The sequence below is a fragment of the Dermochelys coriacea genome, chromosome 5 (assembly GCF_009764565.3).
Source record: "Dermochelys coriacea isolate rDerCor1 chromosome 5, rDerCor1.pri.v4, whole genome shotgun sequence".
NCBI classification, from domain to species: Eukaryota; Metazoa; Chordata; order Testudines; family Dermochelyidae; genus Dermochelys; species Dermochelys coriacea.
In genome coordinates, this window is record NC_050072.1 from 71,198,159 (window position 1) to 71,222,418 (window position 24,260).

Sequence of the window (24,260 nt, forward strand, 5' to 3'; positions counted from 1 at the left end):
GGCAGGACCAAGCTTCTTCACCTGTCCCGGGGGGGGGGGGGCGGAGAAGAGTGGGCCGGGGCTGGCAGGATTTTTAATGGCATGCTGCTGCCTTCTGGGGTCCCAACTCCAGCCTCGGCAGCAGGCTGAGCGGGGCTGCTGGCTGGGACCCCAGCAGGCAGCAGCGTGCCATTAAAAATCAGCTCTTGTGCCATCTTTGGGACGTTTGCCGTAGGTTGCCAACCCCTGACCTAGGCAAACAAGATCAGCTTCTGAAGTCCTTTTTCACAGCTCACCACCAGATGTCAGAAAGAGCTCATTTACTGCTTACATTTGTGCCAAGGTTTCCCAAGCCTTCCAGCACAGGGGCACCAGAATGAGAGCTGCATTGACAGTGGAGAAACAAGTGACCCTGTCAAAGAGGGAAATTAGGTTGGTTTAGCATGATTTGTTCTTGACAAATCCATGTTAGCTATTACTTATCACCCTATTATCCTCTAGGTGCTTACAAATTGATTATTTAATCATTTGTTCCAGTATCTTTCCTGGTATCGAAGTTCAGCTGACTGGTCTATAATGCCACAGGTCCTCTTTGTCCCCCTTTTAAACATAGGTACAATATTTGCCCTTCTCCAGTCTTCCAGGACCTCAGCAGCCCTCCATGAGTTCTTGAAGATAATAGCTAACTGTTCTGAGATTCCTTCAGCTAGTTCCTTAAGAATCCTAGGACGAATGTCATTCAAGCCTGCTGACTTGAATACATCTAACTTATTTATATATTCTTTAGCCTATTCTTTCCCTGTTTTGTGTCCTGTTCCTTCTTCTTTGTTGTTAATATTAATTATGTTAAGTATCTTGTCACAATTAACCCTATTAGTGAAAACTGAAGCCAAACAGACATTAAACACATCAGGCTTCTTGCTGCCATTTGTTATCAGCTCTCCTTCCCCACTAATTAGTGGATCTACTCTTTCCTTCGTCTTTCTCTCATCGTAATGTATTTAAAGAACCTCGTCTTATTGCTGGGTATGTCCCTTGCTAGACAGTCATTCTTAGCCTTTCTGATTTTTCTGTTTGTATTTGTGTTACTCTTTTGTATTCATCCTGAGCAATTTGTCCATGTTTCCACTTTTTGTAGGCTTCCTTTTGATTTTCAGGTGACTAAAAAGCTCCTGATGGAGCCATATTGGCTTCTTACTATTTTCTATTTTTCCTTTGCATCAGGATAGTTTGCTGTTGTGTCTTCAATAGTCTCTTTGAGAAACTGCCAGCTCTCCTGAATTCCTTTTTCCCTTAGATTTTCTTTCCATGGGACCTTACCTACCAGCTCTCTGAGTTCGTTAAAGTCTGGGGTATTTTTAAGTCCATTGTCCTGGTTCTGCTGGTCTCTTTTCTTAAAATGATGCAATCTATCATTTCATAATCACTTTCACCCAAATTGCTTTCAACATTCAGATTCACAGTCAATTCATCCCTGTTATTCAGAATCAAGTCTAACCTTCTCACTTTTAGTCAGAATCAAGTCTAAAATCCTCTAGTTACTGGTGTTCAGAACAAATACTTATTGGAAATAAACTAAAATCTAAGTAAATTTTTCTATATTTAATATCCCTTGCTTGTGGTACTTGAGTTCAAAATCACTGAGTCATTTGAAACACATAAGTCAGAGTGAAAAGTTGTATGCATTAATTGCTTTGAATCAGTCTTACTAGATGTTTTCTTTGGTTGGTGTGAGGATTACCTATATCTGTATAGCTGCATAGCTGTATATATAGCTATATATATAGCTGTATATATGTCTTGTGAAGGTGTTAATGGTATTGTAATCTACTTTGTTATTAGTGTGGCTACTATAATATCTCTCTCATTGAGAAATTAAACAAATTTCACTCTTTTTCAGCTTAAAGGGAAACTGAAAATAGCATACCTAGATTGCCAACCTAATAAATAAGGATTGCCATGTCTGTAAGTGAAAAAAGGTTGTCATGGCTGTAAATGAGTAAAGCAATCTTAAGAATTACCCACAACTAGCTTTCACAATCAAAGGCATATTGCGTTATTGATCTAAAGTCTTCCACTAGACTCCCTTCCTACACAATTCAGTCTTAAATGCTAAGAAATACTTTTACTGTCTCAAATATGTTTTTTATTTAAAGAATGTTTCATCTAGTGAGTCCATACATAACAGAATCCTCTGTGGGGATCCAAGTTCGGGTCTGAAGTTTCAGGTCTGGGAGTGTTGTTGAAGCAACTTGATAAGTCCTTGCAGGCCTCTCCACACACCTTTTACCAGGCCTCTCACTGATTAGGTGCACAGGCGGCTAAAGGCGTGCTTCATGTCTACACAACACATGATTAATAATCAGCCACTAACTGACAAATCTTAATCATGTTCTGTCTCTTCAGGCTGCCTAATTTGGGACATTTTTTGGGCCTTAACTCAGCAAAGCACTTAACTTTAAGCAAGATAGTGGGACTTAAAATATGCTTAATGTTCAATATGAACAGATTCAGAGACTCTGCAAAAAGGTACAGACTGACAATCAAGCTGACAGAAGTCTTGTATCAACTTGCACCTGAGAAATCCTACACAAAACCACAGTCAGCTGAAAGTTGTTACCAATTTCTGGTATATTGGTAGTATATTGTCAAATGATGTTACGATAAACAAGGAGCTGACAAGTCATATCAACAAAGCCAGTTCATCATTTGGCAGGGTCTGGCTGCAACATGGTATTAATCTTCAAACCAAATTAAAAGTCTATAAAGTGATTGTGCTGACTAACTTGGTGTATGAGTGTGAGATTTGGATCTGCTAGAGACATCACATTAAGCTTCTAAGAAAGTTCCATTTATGACACATGCATGCCATACCCTGCATCAAATGGAGATTCTGGAACTTAATCACTTCACAGGGATTAAAACCACGCTTATCGCATTGCAGTTACATTAGGTTGGTCATGTGTTCAGGATGGATGACACCAGAATGGCAAAGCAGTTCCTGTGTGGCAAACTGAAAGTGAGCAACTTCATGTGAGGCGGCCCGAAGAAATGCTTCATGGGCACACTGAAGCATAACTTGAAACAGTGCAACATTGACATTGACATTGACAGCGGGGAGTAGTGAGCAGTAGATAGAACACTCTGGCAAGTTTGAGTTTAATTACCATCAGGATTTTGAGAAAGAGAGGCTGAGTCATAAGCAGCGGCATATTTAGCAGGCACAGACTGTAATCCCTTCCTTGGCATCGAGCTAGCTATGCACTTCATGTGGAAAGAACTGCCCCTTGCACATCGGTCTCTTTAGCCACAGCCATACTTGCAGGACTTAAAACCATCATCAGCATCATCTTTGGTCACAAAGGAAAATTTAAAAAAAAAAAAAAAGTAAGTATGTGCTTTGCTGACTGGGGGCCTTGACTTCTGTAACCATCTGTCCAGGTAGCCTGGGGGTTTGTCTGCATGGGGTGCTTAGTTTGCACTGAGACAATGCACATTAATTGAAGCCACATTCACAGCATGCAGACTGGACAGCTGTGTCCTCTTTCAATTCATCTCATGGTGTAAAGAGCGTGGGAGCTTGGTGACCAGAGGCAGTGCTATCCCACTGGGCGCCCTAAGCAGGAATATTTTGCCTCCCCCCTTGAGACACAACACATAATAAAAAATAAATTGGGGGCCTCCTTGAGCTGCTCGGTGCCCTAAGCAACTGTTTAATCTGCTTATGCCTAGCACCAGCTCTGCTCTTGTTCCTGACTTGCACTTTGCCCTCTGGCCTGTCTTGGACTCTGATCTCCTGGTAACCTGATCCTGGCAGCCTACTGACACCTGACTCTCAGTCTGCCCTCTGGCCTGTCTAAGATTCTGGTCTCCTGGTATCCAGACCTAGTCTCTCTTCCGGTTCCCCTCTTAACCCTAGGTTGGACCGCCCACATCCCAGTTGTGACAAATACATAGAGGCTGTTTGCAATTTATATGAGCTGTCATTGCAGGGTGGCATTAGTTTTGGAAGCCAGCTGCTGCACCACCAAGCAGATGAGGTGACTACAGCAGTGGCTCCTGCAGCAGTGGGCAAAAGAGGAAGATAACAACACCATGGAAATGCTACTACACAAGCTCTTCCTAGAGCATCTTCACACTGTGTAGTGCTGTTTCTGGGCTTGGGAAACCAGCATCAATTGGTGGGAGAGGACCATTTTGCAGACCTGGGATGACTAGCAGTGGTGACAAAATTTCAGGATTAAGACCACTTTTTTTTGAGCTCTTCGCTGAACTGACCCCAGAGCTGCAGCAGTGGTGTACTAACATGCGGTGTCACATACCCGTTGAGAAGTGGATTGCCATTGCCAACTGAGTGCTGGTCAGTTTCCAACCAAATGGACTTAGGGGGATTAACTGTTGGGGACATTGTCATGCAGGTGCGTGCTGCTGTGCAGACAGTACTCTTGCACCAGGTTATAAAGCTTGGTAATGCTCAGGAGATCATTGATGGCTTTTCATGCTAGGTTTCCCTAGCTGTATTGTGGCAATTGATAGGACTCATGTACCACTCATTGCTTCCCATGTCAGCCTTTATAACTTATAAACAAAGGGGTACTTCTCCATGGTGCTCCATGGCCTTGTTGACCACGAGGGCAGGTTCACAAATGTAAATGTAGGATGATCTGAAGAGGTCCATAATGATAGGAACCCAATACAAGAATTGGGGTAGGGGGGAAGGAGCTCCTATTCATAGGTGAGTGAACATCTTGACTTTGTTTCTTCTAGCCCTTCAGGGTCTGAGTGTTGGGATTCAAAGTTGCCAGGTGCACTGGATGTCTTGAATATGCAGGGCTCTAACATGGTGGTGGTCTTGCTGCCCTGTGCTGGGGCTAGAGAGTATTGGACTCTGGGAACACAGTTGCAGAGCTACAGTGGGGAACATCTGCTGGTGCTCCTGATATCCTGTATTATCCAAGGCTGCAGAACATAGCTGTGTCCTGCTTTGGGAGCACTGCATTGTCTGAAGGCCTAATAACTGCATGGGCTTCAGCAGAGCATTCTGAGACTGCATTCCATCTAGGAATTGTTTTTGTGTATCTCTGTCTCTCTTTACAGTCTCTCTGGTAATAGCAACACTGCCCTGGTCCACTTCAATGCTAGTTGTGGATACCTGCATTTCTTTCTCCCTCTCTGACGTGACAGAACGCTCTCCAGGTCTCTGTGGTTTTTCTTTTCTTTTTTCCAAGATAGAAGTGGGGCTTCAAACGTCTCTTGAGACCTCCTTTTCCCCCGTCATGTTAGAAAGCTGCTCAACTGCTGATAAAAGGCCTGTCCTTGAGGGGCTCAGTACTGCACACATTGTGACTGGGGGAGTAGAGTTAAAAACAAGCAGTTATTGTTAATAATACAACTATTTCTACAGAAGTAATGATAGAATTCTTTTTGTTATCTTCTACTTCTGGATTCCATCCCTGAGATTCATCCCAGTCTTGGAAAGAACTCAGAGCTGGTAAGTGATGTGTGCATGGGGGCTATGGTCCAGGTTTGGGTCTGAGATTTGTGCCGTACTTTGGAGGCTGTGGGGCATTTAGGTTTATGCTATGCTTTGAAGATATTTATGTGGTGTCAGAGGGGTTAGATAGCAATCCCCTCTACATCCCCTTGAGGCTGTGGGACCGACTATACCTGAAAGTAGCACCCTGTAAACCCCCTACTCATCATTCATATATGGTTGTAATATTTCATACAAAGCACTCCATGGAAGATATCATAGGAAAGGTCATGATCTGCTGAAACCCACTGCTAGTTCTCCAGTGACTACAGCAAAGAAGATGACCAACACCTGGGCAGGTGTTAAATACCATTAATCAGCAGGGGAGTTCTAAACAAGGGATATACATTTCTGTAAGGGCTTGTCTACACTTACATTTTATTGCGCTTTAACTTGCTGGCTCAGTCCGAGTGCTTTAAAGCACTAGTGTAGACAGGCTCCGAGCGCTGGGAGCTGTGTTCCCAGTGCTCAGAGTAAATTCCCTCGTGGAGATGGATTACCAGGAGCGCTGAGAGAGCTCTCTTCCAGCGCTCGCACGTGACCACGCTCACACGCGACCACACTCTCACTTTAAAGCGCTGCCACGGCAGCGTTCCCGCAGCAGCCCTTTGAAGTTTCCAGTGTAGACGTACCCTAAGAGAGTTGCACAAGACCATACCATAGGGGTTGCTCAACTCTGGGACTCAGCAAAACCCACGTGAAAGGGCAGACAAAAATAGTTCTCGTTCCGCATTGGTTGTTTGAAACCTTAGCAACTCCTAGCATTTTTCTATGAAATTTGTAACCCTGTGCAAAATGTCTCACCTGAGTCATGGGCAGCCAATTCCAGTAGTCAGAGTCTGCAGTCCTGAGACATGAGTTAAGTGTCATTGAGGTCAGAAGACTGGAAGGTCAGAAGCAGGAGACAAACTGCTGAGCAGAATCATGAGTTGGGAACTAGTCAGGCCAGGTCAGGATGCCAGGAAACTGAGACGGATATGAAGACACACTGTGCAGAAAAGAGTGGAGCCCAGTCGTTCACACAGCTTCCTGTTCCTGCTATTGTCTTAAGTAGGGCTAGCAAGCCAATCAGCTTCTCCCAGACTCTGCCAATAGGACTTCAGGGGTGGAGCCTCAAGCTGGGGCTTGTCTTCCTGGGTCCCAGGTAAGCAATTATCAGCAGTCTGCCAGCTGGAGGGTTGGACAGCAGCCACTCTCATGAACCCTGCGGACATGGTTTCAAGACCCATAGGTCATGACAGAAAAACCATTAAGAGCTATATGGCTATGCTATCCCAACCTAAACTTCTTGTCCTGTATGAATTCTTGTAACAGGTCTTATATACCTCAGAAGGTAGCTAGTAGTCTTACTACCTGTGTAGGCATGCAATGCCCAAGCCTGTGTATAGCTTATGTAAACTGAATATTAACCAGACTTTTCCCCTCATTATGTCCATCTCAATAAATGTTTGAATCTTGCACAAGTAACAATGTCATTATTTAAATCTGCTGTGCAAGGGGAGGGTAGATAGAGGATGTGGCTGCTCCATCCAGCCACCATTTTGAGCACTTAGACAGGGGAGGGGGCAATCACCAGGCAGGAGAGATGTGGGGAGGAAAAAGGAAATCAATGGATAGATATGTGCCCTCTGGGACATGGGTTTGTAAATAGCTGTTGGTCAGTGCCTCAGCTTGATGGAAGCTGATTGCCTAGCCTGTCTAGTCGCCATTTTGAAAATGTGTTTGTGGAGTTGGGAGGGACCGAACAAAAGGGGATCACGCTGGGAAGGGAGAGAGAGTGGGTGATGGGGGTGGAGACTCGGAAAAACTCCTAGCTCACATCTGTCCAAAATGGTAGTGGCCATGAGGCACCCAGGAAAAAAAATAGCACAGTAGCATAATAATAAATAGTAAAGATAGCCATTCACATGCCAACATCCACTCATTAGAATCTGTAGGATCTTCCTCCTATGGCAGGGGCTGGGAATAGGGTTGGCTTCCTACTAGGCACTTACAGTCACACTCTGGGTTCTGAGTTCAGAAGAGTTCCTGACTGTTAAAGAGAACTCTTCATTGTCCTCCTCCGATGATGATGATTCTTGCACTTGCTTTCCTTGGGGGATTGAGGCTCCACAAGGGCATTGGGCTCTGTAGTGCCATGCTGGTTAAAAATCTGGTCCAACTCCCCATAAAATGGACAAGTCAAATGGCCAGCAACTGACTTTTTTTTTTAAATCTATCCCTGGTGTTTTTGTACATTTGCCTTAGCTCTCTGCTCTTTCCACAGCACTGAGTGGCATCCCCATTGTGACCCTTCTTGGTCCTCTTCCTTGAGATCTCCTCAAACAGTTTTTCTTAATGCAGTGGCTGAACACAAGCCTGCTGCTTTCTAGATGGCAAGTTTCAGAGTAGCAGCCGTGTTAGTCTGTATTCGCAAAAAAGAAAAGGAGTACTTGTGGTACCTTAGAGACTAACAAATTTATTAACAAATTAAGGTGCCACAAGTACTCCTTTTCTAGATGGCAAGGAGACCTAGGATCTCACCACAGCCCAAGCTGCTGCTGGAGACATGATGTCACACTGCTGGAGTCATATCATTGCAAAATTAATAGATTCAAATCCAGGAGCAAATGGCTCAGTCATCTTGAATACAGGAGTGGAGAGATGGCAGAGCACTGCAGACAATAGATCCTTAGATAGGAGGAACTGGGCCAATGTCTGGATGGAAGAGACTTTATTATGAGTTCATTTGGACTTAATAAAGTAGAATACCAATAGGGGAATTTTGTCTTATACCTTTTGGACTGTGTAGAGTTCTTAAGGAGCCCTGAGAGAAGGGGAAACTGAGACAGTGCACTGCAGAGCCACACTCAGCCAGCAGGGAGTGCTACTAGCCAGGAATGTCCTTTTACACTCTGGGTATGATTTCATTAGCCAGGGAAGCAAAGTGTAGGTTAGGCCCCATGAATCACAGCAGATACAAAGAATATTTGCATCCCTATTGTGTTTGGAGAGTAGTGACCCTTCCCCAACCATTCCATTGTGTACAAGTCAGAATTTCTCAATAGCCTAGCATGATGATCCTTATCACGCCAGCCAGTGTTTACCTCCATGATACCTGCAACCACAGAGCAATATGGCTTTCAGCTGTAGAACATTGTGGCTTGTTTAGTGCGAAGGGAGGGAGACAAATTGGGAAGAGCACTCTGTTAATAGCCCTAGCACAGATTGGGAAGTCTCAGTAACATTCAAAGTCATGTATTATTGCAGAGCCAAGTGTAACCTTGATTATGTGGGTCAGTAGCACTTGCTTTATTATAATGCAAACCTTCAATATTGTTAACCCTTTTGACCTGAGCGGCTAGTCAAATTTCAGGGCCCTGGGGATGTTCCAGTTGGAAGCAGAAATTGATGGAGTCTTTGATGTAGGGGTTTTTTTTTTATTTACAAAGAATATACAAAACTCTGTGTCTCTGAATGCAGAAGGAATCAAATAGCAGGAAGCAGCTGCTTCTGCTCACAGCACCAAGAGCACTCTTTTCAGCCTGCACTCCTGACCCAAAAACCTCTCCCCAGGTTTTTTCCAGGATCAGCCACTGGCCCCACCATGCTTTCAACTGTCTTTCCAGGTGCCGCAGGGCTCAGGCCTGATCTACACTGGGCACTTACATCAGCATAACTATGTCTCTAAGGAGCATGAAATATCCACACTTCTGAGAGATTTAGCTATACCTACTGTGACGGGGCAAGGCCAGATGGCTATAGAAAAGTAGTGGGATATAGATATATTAGCTCCAGGCTAAACAAATCAGGTTAAGTGAAATGGAAGCTGCTCCAGGTCAATTAAGACACCTGGGGCCAATTAAGAACTTTCCAGAAGGCAGGGAGATGGCTATGTTGATTGGGACACCTGAAGCCAATCAGGGGCTGGCTGAAACTAGTTAAAAGTTAGTCAGGTGGGTGTGCATGTCAGGAGCTGTGGGAAGAAGTTGTGCGGTTGGAGAGGCTGAGTAGTACACACGATATCAGGTACAAGGAAGGAGGCCCTGAGGTAAGGGTGAAGTGGAGCTTGAGGAAGTGAGGGCTGCTGTGGGGGAAGTAGCCCAGGGAATTGTACATGTCATGTTTCTAAAAGGTCAGCTACCATAGCTGATACTATTAGGGTCCCTGGGCTGGAGCCTGGAGTAGAGGGTGGGTCCGGGCTCCCCCCCCCACCTTTGCCCCCTGTTTAATCCCTGAGACTGGGAGACAACAGAGACTGTGCAAGGAAGGATAACTTCTCCTCAGCTCCCTCGCTGGCTTGTGAAGAAAATGGCTCAGTAGACCATGACCCTTGTCTCTAGAGAAAGAAGGGTTACATGGAGGGGTCACAGTGAGCCTCTGAGGCTAGCAAAATCCGCCAGGAAATGCAGGACCCACGGAGGCAAGGACAGAGCTTTGTCACACTACCTAACCCCTGATGTAGACAAAGCTAGCTTGATGGAAGAATTCTTCTGTCAATCTAGCTACTGCCTCTCAGGGAGGGGAATTATCTACATCATTAGGAGAACCCCTCTTGTTAGCACAAGTAGTGTTTATTACTGAAGCTCTACAGCAGTGCAACTAATGTGCAGCAGCTGTGCCTCAGTAGTGGTTTACGTGTAGACATATCCTTGTTTGTTGCCAGTTTGTATGTTCTGCCCTCACACACGCACTGCCAAAAACAATATTTAGCAAAAACTCTTGGGCGTGTTCACACATTCCTTTTGTCTTAGCTAGGGTTTATGCTTATTGTTATGTTAATTGAAGGGAAAGTGCACACCTATCAACCTCACTCCCACAACAAGGTTTCACCCAGTTCATAAAAATACAATGCCTCCCACTTTGGTGGTTTTCATGCCAAAATGCCCCACCAGGGACCAATAGTCAGTGTTTATGCTCAGTTTTTGTAATGCTATGGCAACTCTCACGCTATTAGAGACCATAGCTCTCATATGGATGGTTATCCACTGAAAGGGTAGTGTCAGCTCTACACCCAAAGTCAAAACACTTCTATGAATCCCACCTGAGGTTTTTGTGTGTATGTATCCTATAGCTTACCTATTTAAGTATTAGTGCTTCAAAAATGCATGTGCACAAAAGGAGGCCAGGGAGAGGTCCCTTCTGAAAGTCAGACCCTTCATGTGCATTTTCCTAAAAAGTTAGTGCTCAGTTTAAAAAAAATCATTGATCAATGTGACTACAGTCGGCATCCAAAAAGACTTTATTTGCAAATCCAAGGTCTAAATTTGAGCAAATCCTTGAAGTTCCCAATGCTGTTGCTAAATCCAAAACTGCATTCTTTATTAGGTACAGTGACTGTTTTTGGAACTAGTCGGACTCATCTGTCCTACATGAAAGCTGGAAGAAGGACTGATATTTAAAACCGCACATTCAATTATATATACATACATGCCAAACTATGGGCCTAAATTATACATGCAGTTAACCTAGTTGGATGTGAAAATTCAGAAATTACAAAGCAAGTGGCCAGTAACATGCTAACTAGCTTTGAATGTATCTCCATGCACAAATTACATGAATAACCTTCCCTTTCATTTTGCAGATTTTTCTTGGGCAATATCATTCCAGACGCCTCTTCAAATTCACCATTCAGATCTTTGATGATATCCATAATCAAGTGACCTTCTCTTGTGAAGTAAACAAGAACTTCCTCAAGTCTCATTGTACAGCATGGTGCACCTCCATCTCTCAGCAATAGCCTGCATCAGGTTCAGTAATACATGAAGCAATGCTGTGACTTATTGCTGAAACGCTTTGATGCAGTCTGACCTGACATACTTTTTATTCTATTGGAATGCATGTGCACGGGAAATTCCACACACTAGATCCTCTTCTTTCCCTCCTGCACTCCACAACCCTACGAATCTAGTCAAAAGAGACAGTGATGGCCAGTAAAGTTCTAGACTTAGAAATTCAAGGAATTATGTGATCATGGAAACATGCCCCAAAGAAGTTGAGGACTGACCCCTAATATGTTGAGTCAAGAGCATACAAAGTTCATAGAGATGACTCAAGTGGTTGCTGGGACAAGCATCAGAGTATCCCATTCCATGTTTTGGAGACACTGCTCCTTTCTCTTTTAGAAAGGACCAACATGTGCTGGGAAGATGAACCAGATGATAATGATACAACAAATGAAACAAATGATAATGGAGGAGAGCCAGAGAACTTCAATCTCTTTCTACAATACAGTGCTAAATAGTAGTACTTACTACAATATGCATATTCTGTATATGAGCTGTACTTCATATGCACAGCTGTATGTGTCTACAATGCTTAAATACTTCATTTTTGATAACCTCTTTGTCATCTGTATAGCTGAGTGGCAATTCGTGAAGTTACAGCTGAGGAGAATGATCTCAATGCACTGAAAATCTGTGAAAGACTCTAGAAATATCAAGGTGCCAGGAATTAGTCTTTACTGTATTTCTCTTTAGAGTTTTGAAGAACAAAATTAAATAATGCACTAAAATAAACAGTATAAAGTAATGAATTGCAGAATAGGCTGTAATAGGGCAAAGCATAGCTTGATACCAGCAAGATGTGATATTTATGTAGGAGACCTCTGTTTAAATGTAACATGGTAACATGCTTTTTTTTTCCATCAGGGACTTAGCCTAAACACTTACTGAAAATTCATGTTTGGGGAACAATTTCAAGGAAAAAAGATCCCCCTGTAAGTTCTGAAGTTCCTGTACAGCTTCATTTGCTGTGCAATATCTGGTCAAGGATCTATCCATTTGCTGTGCAATATCTGGTCAAGGATCTGTCTCCTGCACAGAGGAGCTTTACTGTTATTGTTGAGGGGAGTGAAATTGTTGACCATGGTCTTTGTCCCAATGCTTTAATTCCTCTTCTAGGTATCCTGGGTCCAGGCCATGGAGTGCTTTGAAGATGAGGACTCGTACCTTAAACTTGATTCTGAATTTTACGGGAAAGTGTGGAGGACAGTTGTGATTCGCTCACAATACTTGTGTTGCCGATGTGATGTGCTGCTCTTGTTGGAGTTTCCTAAGTGCTGAAGGTTCATGCCCAGATATATTACATTTCTGTACTCCAGGTGAGATGTGACAAAGGCATTAATAACTGAGGCGAAGTCTTTGTTCACCAGGATGGGACAGAGTCTCCTAACCAACCAAAGATGGTAGAAAGTAGGACTCCTGGCTGTTGTGATGTGAGAACTCAGCGTTAGCAAGGAATCCAAAAATGCTCCTAGACTACAGACTGAATCCCACAATTCTGGATTTGAGCCTTCAATCAAAGGAGACTGCACGATGACTGCAAACGCCGCAAAATACTTTCCCCTGCCCACCAGCATCACTTCTGTTTTTCTTGGATTCAGCTTCAGCTGCTTTTCTTAGTCCATGACCTGATCTCATCTAAGCACTGAGCTCTCGTGGTGGTGGTGGTGTGATTGTATGTGATGAAGAATGGGTAGGGTTGTGTGTCATCATCATCATACTGCTGCCACTTGAGTCCATGTCTGATCAGGTCACCTAAGGTTGAAAATAGATGTTGAAAAGAATTGGAGAGAGAATTGTGAAACCTCACAAGTGAGGCATTTAGTGGTGGAGGTGCAGTTTCCATCACTACTCATTGGGTGCATCCCTCCAGAAAGGACTCAAAACCAGACTAACACGGCTGCTACTCTAAAACCATTTTAGCACATTATCCTGCACTCCTGCTATCTTTCTCAGGCAAGACAGCAGAATTTCATGGTCATTCTTAGATGCTGCAAGAAGTAAAGTAAGATGAGAATGGATGTCTGTCCTCTATCCATTGACAGGAGGAGATCATCCATCAGTACCATTAAAGCTTTTCAGTTTCATGTCTTGACCTAAATCCAGACTGTACCAGATCCAGAATGTTAGCTTCAAATAGATTAGCTTGTAGTCAGTTTGTGGCTAGCTTCTCTATGAGCATGCTCAGGAATGGGAGATTTGACACTGGGTGATATGTGTCTAGGACTGAAGTATCCAAGGTGGGTTATCTTCAGAGTTGGTTGGACTGTTGCACGTTTGAAGAAAAAAGAGAGAAGAAGATTCCTTCTCCGAATGAGGTATTGGCTATTTTGGTCAGGAGTGGCACTAGTTGTTCATGACTCTATTTCAAGTCTTGGGTCAGGACTCCTTTACGGTGTCCAGACAGGCCAGTCCTTGCTTACAGACAGCCCCCCAACCTGAAGCAAATACTCACCAGCAACCCCACACACCACACAACAGAACCACTAACCCAGGAACCTATCTTTGCAACAAAGCCCGTTGCCAGCTGTGTCCACATATCTATTCAGGGGACACCATCATAGGGCCTAATCACAACAGCCACACTATCAGAGGCTCGTTCACTTGCACATCAACCAATGTGATATATGCCATCATGTGCCAGCAATGCCCCTCTGCCATGTACATTGGTCAAACTGGACAGTGTCTACGTAAAAGAATAAATGGACACAAATCAGATGTCAAGAATTATAACATTCAAAAACCAGTTGGAGAACACTTCAATCTCTTTGGTCACTCGATTACAGACCTAAAAGTTGCAATTCTTCAACAAAAAAACTTCAAAACCAGACTCCAACAAGAGACTGCTGAATTGGAATTAATTTGCAAACTGGATACAATTAACTTAGGCTTGAATAAAGACTGGGAGTGGATGGGTCATTACACAAAGTAAAACTATTTCCCCATGTTTATTCCCCCCCTCCACCCCCCACTGTTCCTCAGACGTTCTTGTCAACTGCTGGAAATGGCCCACCTTGATTATCACTACAAAAGGTTTTTCCCCCCTCGCTCTCCTGCTGGTAATAGCTCACCTTAAGTGATCACTCTTGTTACAGTGTGTATGGTAACACCCACTGTTTCATGTTCTCTATGTATATAAATCTCCCCACTGTATTTTTCACTGAATGCATCTGATGAAGTGAGCTGTAGCTCATGAAAGCTTATGCTCAAATAAATTTGTTAGTCTCTAAGGTGCCACAAGTTCTCCTTTTCTTTTTGCGAATACAGACTAACACGGCTGCTACTCTGAAACAGTATGTCTCGATGACTCAATGTATTGAACTGTGGGAACGAGACATGCTGCTCTTCCATGGCTTCACACCTACCTGGTAATGTGCTGCACTAGCTGGGCATTATATTCCTTTACCCTATGGAAGCATTCTGCATGCATGCTTCTGGGTGGCTACCTCCACTCTACTCCATCTTTCCTGTGCTCATATGTGGGTTCCCTAGGCTCCTAAGAAACTTATCTCTGCTTTTCAAGGTTGTTATATATACTGCTTAATGATTTTACAGTAATTTTACATTTGTAGCAGATTACAGAGTAAATTCCACTAACCATTGCAACCACAAAAGGAGAGAAAACCAAAGAAATGTTACGCTCATCTTTGAAGGGACTAAAATGAGTAGGCAATTACCTCTAAAATCCCTTTTTGTCCAGCATTGTAAGAATGACTTTCAAAACTCGGAAGATTAAATTATCTGCAGTAATGAATATGTAATAACTTCCAAAGCAATGATCTTTGATTTGACATAATGAAATGCCTTAATAAGGAAATAATCAAAATAAGCTTATACAAGTGGCCAAAACTATAATCTTTCCTACATTTCACAATAATGTTTAAGAGTCATTTCAAATGTTTCAGTAACAGAGTTACAAACTAAGGAAAGAAAAGTAATCTCATGAAAGGTCTCAGGCTTATAGGACATTGGCAGGCTAAAGCATACATATTTAACAATATCATGTTAAAAGAATAATGGTTTAAGTTATTAAAACAGAACTTCAAAAATTTATTTTGCTTTCAACAGTTGTTTGTTTACTCTTTTCATTTCACTCATCTTGGAGAGTGAACATAACCTAGTCATTTTTGTGTTTGTTTATAATAGTTGGAACTTGAAGAATACCTCCAAAAAAGCATTCTGAGAGTATTCGCTTGAATTTAAAAATGAATTTGCTTGGACCATGTATATTTGGGACTTGATCCAAAATCTATTGAAAGTCAGAGAGTCATTCCATTGAATTCAGTAGGCTTTGGATCAGGGCCCTACTGTCCACTTCTGCAGACATTTCAGCTTTACTTACTTGAGTGCTCACAGAAAGTGAATTTTAAGATCACATGCTTGAATACTTATGTGTCTTAATTAATATGTTTGTTTTATATGGCATTGTTATTCTTAACCCAAGAAGGCGCAAACTGAGTTTCCAAAACATCTCATCATAGCTTTTGAACAGAAGCAATTGAACAAGTCAGAAAGCTAACCACATTTTTGGCATTTTACACAAGTACTTTATTTAAATATCTTGAGAGAAAACTAAAGTGCACCCAGTCATTAAGTTCTCTAAGAATGAGCCCTTAAACAAAGCTTGTGTAGGCTGGAAGGAAGGAGGTTTAAAATGTTCTAATCTTTTCTAATGTTGTTGATCTGCTACTTCTCCTACAGCCTGATCCAAAGGCTGCTTAACATCACCAGAAAGTCTAATTGATTTGAATGGTTTTGAATCAGGGCCTGCTAGAAAAAAGTCAGGATCATTAAGAATAAAGGTGTGTCTGTGTTACAAACATAGCCTGTATATAAAGCTGTTAGATTAACAGATTTTAAGGCCAGAAGGGACCACTGTGATTGTCATACTGTCTGGAGTGGCTCATGACTGTGAGTGTCTATCTCAGGGCAGACTGTCAAAAGCAGGACAGAGACCCCAACTGACAGTATGTTCTATAATTAGATTTCACCAACCCAGTACCAAATGTGAACTCCCAAAGTACTACAATAGCCTTACAATGTAATCACCCTTAGACACTCCAGTTCCCTTAGACACTCCAGTCTATCTTGCCACTCAGGCAAGCTGGACTACATGATAAATGGTCACTTACACCAAATATCACAAAATATTTAGGTTGCACCCAGTCCCAAGAGACCAGTAACTCACGCAGGTCAATTTGCAACCTAGATCTCACATCTACAGTAAACTAAGTAAAGGTTACTAGTTTAAAAAAGAAAGCTAAAGCAGGTAAAATATATGTACAGGTGAATCAGTCTATAATTTCAAAGTATAACAGAGGTGTAGTAATCCTTCTGTTTCCCAAAAGTCTTTTAAGGCTACCTAGAGAAACAATAGGAATCTTTGTCTTCTCGTTCAGTTATTTGGTCCTGTTAGAATCCAAATAGTCCAGAGATGAAGACTTTTTCCTTGTGTCCATACTTAGAGCTTTTTCTCATGGAAAACAAGATGACAGGATGACTACCTATCTTTGAGGGCAGAGAGAAATGCATTTAGATCCTTTGATTTCTGATCATCACACACAATGACCACTTGCCTTCAAATATACAAGAATTAGTACTTTCCTGTTAAAGTTCTTCATTTGCACTACACATGGCTTCTTTCTCATTTGCTAGGTTATTTAGTTACAGGGTATATACAGTATAAATGTGTGCTGTTACATTCTAACAGGATACATATAAGTGAAAACAATGCATGCAGCATTTCGTATTTGTAATGTCAGATACAAAGGTGACAAATGCATACAAACAGGATTACCATATTTAGCAGATTACAATTTTTCCATTGATACCTTATATGATATACTTTGAATCAGATTTAGTGCAACTGTACAACAGGAGTGATATATTAGTGATTGTAACAAGGGTACACCAAGTTATCATTCTTTCTGTTCAGCATCACAAGGGGAATAAGCTATCTTGATATACCGTAGAACTTCAAAGATACAAACACCAGATTGGTCCACCAGAACTGGACACCCTGTGAAACCAGAAGTAATCAATCAGGCAGCAGCAGAGACCAAAAAACCCCAAACCACCCAGTAAATACTGTACTGCCTCGGGGCTTTAACTCTGGGGCTCATGGCTTCAGCCACTGGGGGGAGGGGTGTGATTTGAGGCTGCAGTTGTGTGTGGGGGGGGGGGAATGGGGGCTTCTGACCCTCAGGAGCACCAAGGTTCAGGGCCTTAGACTGGGGGTGTGCTCTGGTACTCAGCTCCATTCCCGGCTTCAGACCTGCAGGGGGTGCCAGAGCTCAGGGCTTCAGTCCTTTGGCTCCATTCCCGGCTTCAGACCTGTGGGGGGCTCCCGGGCTCGGGGTTTCAGCTTTTCATAGATTCATAGATACTAAGATCAGAAGGGACCATTCTGATCATCTAGTCTGACCTCCTGCACAATGCAGGCCACAGAATCTCACCCACCCACTCCTACGAAAAACCTCACCTATGTCTGAGCTATTGAAGTCCTCAAATCGTGGTTTAAAGATTTCAAGGAGCAGAGAATCCTCCCTCAAGTAACCCGTGCCCCATGCTACAGAAGAAGGCGAAAAACCTCCAGGGCCTCTTCCAATCTGCCCTGGAGGAAAATTCCTTCCCGACCCCAAATATGGCGATCAGCTAAACCCTGGGCATATGGGCAAGATTCACCAGCCAGATACTACAGAAAATTCTTTCCTGGGTAACTCAGATCCCAACCATCTAATATCCCATCTCAGGGGATTAGGCCTATTTACCATGAATATTTAAAGATCAATTAATTACCAAAATCACATTATCCCATCATACCATCTCCTCCATAAACTTATCGAGTTTAATCTTAAAGCCAGATAGATCTTTTGCCCCCACTGCTTCCCTTGGAAGGCTATTCCAAAACTTCACTCCTCTGATGCTTAGAAACCTTCGTTTAATTTCAAGTCTAAACTTCCTGGTGGCCAGTTTATACCCATTTGTTCTTGTGTCCACATTGGTACTGAGCTGAAATAATTCCTCTCCCTCTCCTGTATTTAGCCCTCTGATATATTTATAGAGAGCAATCATATCTCCCCTCAACCTTCTTTTAGTTAGGCTAAACAAGCCAAGCTCCTTAAGTCTCCTTTCATAAGACAAGTTTTCCATTCCTCAGATCATCCTAGTAGCCCTTCTCTGTACCTGTTCCAGTTTGAATTCATCCTTTTTAAACATGGGAGACCAGAACTGCACACAGTATTCCAGATGCAGTCTCACTAGTGCCTTGTATAATGGTACTAAAACCTCCTTATCCCTACTGGAAATACCTCTCCTGATGCATCCCAAAACTGCATTAGCTTTTTTCACAGCCATATCACATTGGCAGCTCATAGTCATCCTGTGGTCAACCAATACTGCAAGCTCCTTCTCTTCCTCCGTTACTTCTAATTGATGTGTCCCCAGCTTATAACTAAAATTCTTGTTATTAATCCCTAAATGCATAATCTTACACTTCTCACTATTAAATTTCATCCTATTACTATTACTCCAGTTTACAAGGTCATCCAGATCCTCCTGTATGATATCCCGATCCTTCTCTGAATTGACAATACCTCCCAGCTTTGTATCATCTGCAAACTTTATTAGCACACTCCCACTTTTTGTACCGAGGTCAGTAATAAAAGGATTAAATAAGATTGGTCCCAAAACTGATCCCTGAGGAACTCCACTAGTAACCTCCCTCCAGCCTGACATTTCACCTTTCAGTAGGACCCATTGTATTCTCCCCTTTAACCAATTCCTTATCCACCTTTTGATGTTCATATTGATCCCCATCTTTTCCAATTTAACTAATAATTCCCCATGTGGCACGGTATCAAACGCCTTACTGAAATCTAGGTAAATTAGATCCACTGCGTTTCCTTTGTCTAAAAAATCTGTTACTTTCTCAAAAAAGGAGATCAGGTTGGTTTGGCATGATCTACCTTTTGTAAAACCATGTTGTATTTTGTCCCGTTTACCATTGACTTCAATGCCCTTAACTATTTTCTCCTTCAAAATTTTTTCCAAGACCTTTCATACTACAGATTTCAAATTAACAGGCCTGTAGTTACCTGTATCACTTTTTTTTCCTTTCTTAAAAATAGGAACTATATTAGCAATTCTCCAATCATTTGGTACAACTCCTGAGTTTACAGATTCATTAAAAATTCTTGCTAATGGGCTTGCAATTTCATGGGCCAATTCCTTTAATATTCTTGGATGAAGATTATCTGGGCCCCCCGATTTAGTCCCATTAACCTGTTTGAGTTTCACTTCTACCTCAGATATGGTAATATCTACCTCCATATCCTCATTCCCATTTGTCAAGCTACCATTATCCCTAAGATCCTCTTTAGCCTTATTAAAGACTGAGGCAAAGTATTTGTTTAGATATTGGACCATGCCTAGATTATCCTTAACCTCCACTCCATCCTCAGTGTTTAGCGGTCCCACTTCTTCTTTCTTAGTTTTCTTCTTATTTATATGGCTATAGAACCTTTTACTATTGGTTTTAATTCCCTTTGCAAGGTCCAACTCTACTTGACTTTTAGCCTGTCTCACTTTATCCCTACGTGTTCTGACCTCAATTAGGTAGCTTTCCTTGCTGATCCCTCCCATCTTCCACTCTCTGTATGCTTTCTGCTTCTTCTTAATCACCTCTCTAAGATGCTTGCTCATCCAGCTTGGTCTACAACTCCTGCCTATGAATTTTTTCCCTTTTTCTTCGGATACAGGCTTCCGATAGCTTCTGCAGCTTTGATTTAAAGTAATCCTAGGCCTCCTCTTCCTTTAGATCCATAAGTTCTTCAATCCAATCCACTTCCCTAACTAATTTCCTTAATTTTTGAAAGTCAGCCCTTTTGAAATCAAAAACCCTAGTTGCAGATTTATTTTTGTTAATCCTTCCATTTGGTTTGAACTGAATTAGCTCATGATCACTTGAACCAAGATTATCCCCTACAACCATTTCTTCTATGAGGTCCTCACTACTCACCAAAACCAAATCTAAAATGGCATCCCCTCTAGTCGGTTCAGCAACTACTTGATGAAGGAATCCATCAGCTATCGCATCTAGGAAAATCTGAGCCCTACTAGCCTTACTAGCACTGGTCCTCCAGTCTATATCTGGGAAGTTAAAGTCTCCCATGATCACGCAGTTTCCATTAGTATTTACTTTATTAAAAACATTAAAAAGGGCTCTATCCATATCCAAATTAGATCCCAGTGGGCTATAGCACACCCCAAGCACTATCGTAGGGAAGGCTCTACTAGTTTTCTTCCCCAATGTAATTTTTGCCCAGACGGACTCTGTCTTATCCATTGCATCACTTCTTATTTCTTCACATTCTACCTCATCATTGATATACAATGCTACTCCACCACCTTTACCTTTATTTCTGTCTTTCCTAAACAGCACATACCCTTCAATACCTTTACTCCAGTCATGACTACTATTCCACCATGTTTCTGTTATCCCTTAATATCAGGTTTCACTTCCTGCACCAGTAGCTCTAGTTCCTCCATTTTGTTACCTAGGCTCCTCGCATTGGTGTACAAACATCTTAATTTTTTATTTTTGGCCTCGTTCACATTCTTTACCCAATTAAGCACTGACATTCTACAGCCAGTATGACCTATTAGACTGATATCCACACTGCCCATCCTCCTTATATACATTCTCCTACCCACAGCTGTATCCTTTCTTACTTTGTCTTCTTCCCTCTCAATGCTAAAATCCGGCGTGCAGATTACCTGGACATCTCCCAACCATCTCCCCCCAATTCCTAGTTTAAAGCTCTCTTAATCAGTTGTGCCAGCCTCCATCCTAGACGTCTATTTCCTTCCTTACTCAGGTGAAGTCCGTCCCGAGAGAACTGTCCTCTGTCCATGAATGCCTCCCAGTGGCCATACATCCCAAAGCCCTCCTTATAGCACCATTGCCTAAGCCATCTGTTGATAGTCATAATCTTGTCACACCTTTGTTTCCCTTCTCTAGGAACAGGCAGAATCCCACTAAAGATCACCTGAGCCTCGATTTCCTTAAGTGTCTTCCCCAGCCTAGCATAGTCTCCCTTAATACTTTCCAGCGAGAATCTAGCCATATCATTTGTTCCCACATGAAGGATAATTAGGGGATTCTTTCCTGCTCCCTTTAGGATCCTTTTCAACCTCAGGTCTACCTCCCGTAACTTAGCACCTGGAAGACAGCACACCCTTCTATTCTCTGGATCAGCTCTGGTTACAGGCCTGTCTATTCTTCTCAATAAAGAGTTCCCAATCACATAGACCTGCCTTTTCCTGGTGATGGTGCTATTCTCCAGTCCCTCCCCTGTTCCCTCTGGCTGCAAGTTCTTTCCATTCCTATTCAACCCATCCTGTATCCCTTTCATGGATCCCTTCACGGCTTGAGCCCTGTGGGGGTTACCAGGGCTCAAGGCTTTAGCTATGCCCCAAGCCCTGGCACCATCCCCAGCTGAAACCTGGAGTGGAGCCACAGGGCTGAAGCCCTGATCCCTGGTGCCCCCCACAGGGCTGAAGCTGGAAACTGAGCGGTGGGGCTGAAGCCCGTGAGGCTGAAAAGAGGAGCAAAGCTACAGGGCTGAAGCTCCAAGCCCCAGCACTCCCTTCAGGTCTAAAGCCCTGAACCCTGGTGCTCCTGGGGGGCAGAAGTCCTAAGCCCCCAGCTGGGAGCCCTGACAGCCCCTAGGGTCAGAAGCCCCAACTGTCCTCCTGCTGCCAGGAGTTCTGACCTCCTACCCCTCCCAACCCTGTGGCTGAAGCCCCAACTACTCCATAACATCTTGTTCAGATTTACGGACCATTTCAGAGTTACAGACAAACCTCCATTCCTGAGGTGTCCATAACTCTGAGGTTCTACTGTAACTCACATTTATACTGATGTGATGAACCCCACACTAGGGGTTCTACCAGTACAATTATATTGATAACAAAATGACACATGCTAGTTACACTGGGTACAAAATCTATGAGAAGATCAGGTCTTATTCTCCTTTTGGATTATTGCTAAGCATTGAGCTGACATCTTCATTGAGGACTCCTAGATTCTGTTCCTGAGAAGTTACAACAAGTCTGTGTAGAATTTCCCATTCCAAGTGTTATCAAATAAAAATGACAGTGGAAATAAACAAATGATCTCTTCTATAACACATTTGGTACTGATCTTTGAAAAGCAAATCAAAATTCAGTTCTTTTGGATGGTATCTTAAGTGTCTACTTAATTGTAATTGTTAGCTCTTGTTCACTGACAAATAATAGTATTTCTCTTCCCAGTTCTGATTGATTGTGACCACAGATAAGTTTCCCACTTCTAACTACATAATTCTTCTCCAGTGTGGGGTTTTACTTAGCACTTTTTTCCAGTCTTCGCATCGCTGTTTTGTTTCAGATTAGCAGCCGTGTTAGTCTGTATTCGAAAAAGAAAAGAAGTACTTGTGGCACCTTAGAGACTAACAAATTTATTTGTTTTATTTATTCATCGATGAAGTGAGCTGTAGCTCACGAAAGCTTATGCTCAAATAAATTTGTTAGTCTCTAAGGTGCCACAAGTACTCCTTTTCTTATAGCTGTTTTGATAACACTGGAAATTTTTATTATTATGAAATCATGGCAGAGAACCAGAGTCACAAAAGCTTTCTAGTATCATTCCTATTTCTCCACTCCTAGCTTTCTCAATAACATATTGTTTTTAGTGATTTTGGAGAAAGTTTCACTAGGATTAATTATGTCACTTTCTGAAATCAGCAGCTGTTAATAATGTGCACATTCTTAAAGAATAAGAAATGTGTTACCATCTTCAGAAACAAATTAACTCAAACTTTATAGCCCTAATTATACATTAAGGGTGTGCTTGTCATTTACGCTAAAACTGCAGGCAATACAAAGGGCATGGCTACACCTGTGAGTTAGAGCACATTAAAGCAGCCCTGGGTGCCCTGACTCACGATGCATTCACATTGGCAAGGCACATAGAGTGCCTGGACTCCGCGGCTTGCGCGTTCCTGGTAATCCACCTCGACTAGAAGGATAACACTTGCTGCGCCCCAGCTGGAGCATCGCAGCGCCAGTGTGGATGCCCTGGTCTGTTAGTGCGCTCTGATTGGCCTCCAGAAGTGTCCCACAATGCCCGTTCTAGCCACTCTGGTCATCACTTTGAACTCCACTGCCCTACCCTTAGGTGACCAACCATCAGACCCACCCTTTAAATTCTCTGGGAATTTTGAAAATCCACTTCCTGTTTGCTCAGCCAGGCTGAAGTGCTCTCAGTGCATCTTTCCAGATGACCATGCCTCCATGCACCAGGCGATCCCCAGTATGGAGCAACTGTCACAATCCAATGGTCCCCTCCCCTTAGGGAGTCCCCTGGGAAGGCAGATCAGCTGTATATTGCTAACGCTGTTGCAAGCATCACAAAGCATTTTGGGGAGGGTCAGAGATGTGTGAGTGGGGAGTGGAAATTTCCTTTGCAGTTACGAGCGGCCAAGAGGGGGCAGAGAAAGAAGACAGCAGAGAACGAGTTAATTCAACACTGCAGCTAGCAGGCTCAGTCCAAAGATAAAAAGCTGACTTCAGCCCAAGGCCAGCTGCTACCTGTCAAGAAAGAAGTGGGAAAGTCCAACCCCCACTACCAGCTGTAAGAAGAAAAAAACTAAGTGGAACAAAGCTGCAAAGATAACAGCAAGAACGGTGAGAGCTGGAGCAATTACAGCAAAGTCAATAGAAGGGAAAACAAAGTCTCCAGAGCCAGGATGTTTTGGGAAACCAAGAAGGTCACAGCAAGCCGGTTTGGTCTGACACAAAGAGCACCAGGAACAGAGGTCGCAGAATGGAATACCGCCAGAAGAGCCGAGCTTAAAACCCTCCTGAGAGCTGGAGCAATTCGGAGAGCACAGCAGATTCTTGGATGGCCTGGGCCCAGGACAGCACTCCCGTCCACCTTTCCC

At 42.9% G+C, this 24,260-nt stretch overlaps 1 long non-coding RNA gene across 1 annotated transcript; it reads left to right on the forward strand.

Moving 5' to 3' along the window:
- Positions 1-1,807: 1,807 nt before the first annotated feature.
- Positions 1,808-23,503, forward strand: LOC122460333. Its single transcript, XR_006281586.1, has 3 exons — positions 1,808-1,822; positions 12,013-12,018; positions 23,340-23,503. It is a non-coding gene; the product is annotated as an uncharacterized LOC122460333 (long non-coding RNA).
- The last annotated feature ends 757 nt before the right edge of the window (positions 23,504-24,260 follow it).